Here is a 2,375-nt window from a genome sequence, read left to right as displayed (position 1 = left end):
CACATTAAATATTACCTTCTCATCTTGAACTCGAAGCATAAGTTCATCTTTTTGTACATCTATTAAAGCTCTCCCGGTTGCAAGAAATGGCCTCCCTAGGATCAAAGGAATGTTAGAATCCACTTCCATGTCCAGAATTACAAGATCTGCAAAAAAAATGAACTTGTCAACTTTAACTAATAAATCTTCAACAACTCCATATGGATAAGTGTATGATCTATCAGCTAGCTGCAGTGTAATGTTGGTAGGCTTCACTTCCTCTATGCCAAGTTTCTGTAGAACAGCTAATGGCATCAGATTTATGCTTGCTCCCAAGTCACACAATGCTCTTCCCATAGTGCAGTTTCCTATTTCACAAGGAATGCTAAATGATCCAGGATCATTCAACTTTTGAGGAAGTTTTCTCTTAAGAATGGCACTGCACTCCTCTGTCAAAGGTACTGTTTTGTCATGCTCTAGCTTCCTTTTTCTGGAAAGTAGTTCTTTCATGAACTTTGCATATGAAGGCATTTGCTCCAAAGCTTCTGCAAAAGGAATGTTAATTTGTAATTTCTTAAAGACATTCATAAACCTTTCGAATTGTTCCTCTTGTTTAGGATTTTGGACTCTTTGAGGATAAGGCAGCCTCTTGTATTTTTCTGGGTCTATTGGCTTACAAGCTTCCTCAAAGAGTTGCTTTTTGGTTTTCCTTTCAGAATTCATGGGAACTTTTTCTTTTTCTTCTGAATGGTCTTTCTTTAATAGCTTAAAATTTCCTTGTTGTAGATCTTGTTCAATTCTTCTCTCTGCTACATCATTTACTTTCTTTTCTGCTGGTTTAGGGCTTGCAACTACAGCTCCACTTCTTGTAGTTATAGCTTGACATTGCTCCTTAGGATTGATTACTGTATTGCTTGGAAATCTTCCTTCATCCCTGCTGGATAGTTGTTCAGCTAATTGTCCAATCTGTGTCTCTAGTTTCTTCATGGAAGCTTCTTTGTTTTTGAAGCTTGTTTGAGTTACCTTCATGAATTGCAGCATAGTTTCTTCCATCTCAGTCAACCTCTCATTCATAGGTCTGGAAAATTTCTGATTTCCTTGAGTTTGAGTGGATGAATTCCTTTGAAAATAAGGCTAATGTGTTGCTAGACCTGCATTAGAAAAAGGCAAATTTAAGTTAGAATTCTTTGCAGCAGAATATTGATTATTCCAATTAGAATACTACTGAGTTCTATTATTCGAAAATTGAAATCTAGGGGAATATGATGGCTGTTGTCTCTGAAAATTATTCATATAATTCACTTGCTCTTGTGGTTCACTTGTGGATGCCTCACATGCACCATTTACATGGTTTCCTCCACAAAAATCACAACTTAGCTGACTGGTAGGCATACTCCCTGTTTGCAGATTGTTGATTTGTTGTGTTAAGGCAGCTAATTGTTCTGAAAACATTTGATTTTGTAGCTGCTTTTGTGCAAGAAAAGTTTCCAGAACCTTAGCTTCATGACTAGAGTTTCTTCCTTGATTCCTTGAGTTTGAATTCTGATACATTGAAGATGCCATCATGTCAATAATCCTCTGAGCTTCTTCCAAGGACTTTGTATTTAATGAACCTCCAGCAGTAGCATCAACCATTGTTCTTGTTACTGCATTCATCCCATTATAAAAAGTTTCTAATTGCATCCAATCTGGAATACAATGATGTGGACACCTTCTTAGCAATTCTTTGTATCTTTCCCAAGCTTCATACAATGATTCTCCATCTTGCTGAACAAAGGATGTAATTTCTCCTCTCAGCTTAGCAGCTTTGGATGGAGGGAAGTACTTGGTTAGAAACCTGTTCACAAGTTCTGTCCAAGTTGTAATACTTCCTCGTGGTTGAGCTTGTAACCAGCATTTTGCTCTATCTCTCAAGGAAAAAGGAAATAGTCTCAGTCTGATGGCTTCTTCACTAACCCCATTTATTCTTATGGTGTCACATAGCTGTAGAAAATTTGAAATATGTAGGTTAGGATCATCAGAATTTCCACCAGAAAACTGATCTTGTTGGACTAAGTGTAATAAGGCAGGTTTAATCTCAAAATGGTTGGCTTGAATAGTTGGCCTGATTATAGATGAGTTAAAACCTTGCATGTTAGGAATTGCATAGTCCCCTAATGTTCTAATTCTATTTTGTTCTGCCATTTCTATTTCTGAATTTAGTTGTCTCAAAGATGTAGGTGTTCTTTTCACTCTAGGATTGTTCTGAAATTCTGGAGAATGGACAGCTTCTAATTCACTATCACTCCCTATGACTTTTTCTGCTCTAGACTCTTTTCTCAATCTCCTTAAGGTTATGTCTATGTTAGGATCAAAGACTAGAGTTGATTTATTTTTGTTTTTGCCACGCATATACA

The 2,375-nt window shown here is 36.8% G+C and overlaps 1 non-coding gene across 1 annotated transcript; it reads left to right on the top strand.

Moving 5' to 3' along the window:
- Positions 1-1,672: 1,672 nt before the first annotated feature.
- Positions 1,673-1,779, top strand: LOC113870583. Its single transcript, XR_003505604.1, has one exon. It is a non-coding gene; the product is annotated as a small nucleolar RNA R71 (small nucleolar RNA).
- The last annotated feature ends 596 nt before the right edge of the window (positions 1,780-2,375 follow it).

This window comes from Abrus precatorius, unplaced genomic scaffold (genome assembly GCF_003935025.1).
Source record: "Abrus precatorius isolate BTA unplaced genomic scaffold, Abrus_2018 Scaffold6, whole genome shotgun sequence".
Classification (NCBI taxonomy): domain Eukaryota; kingdom Viridiplantae; phylum Streptophyta; class Magnoliopsida; order Fabales; family Fabaceae; genus Abrus; species Abrus precatorius.
The sequence above is the reverse complement of the archived record's forward strand: the minus strand, read 5'-3'. Positions and strand labels throughout refer to the sequence as shown.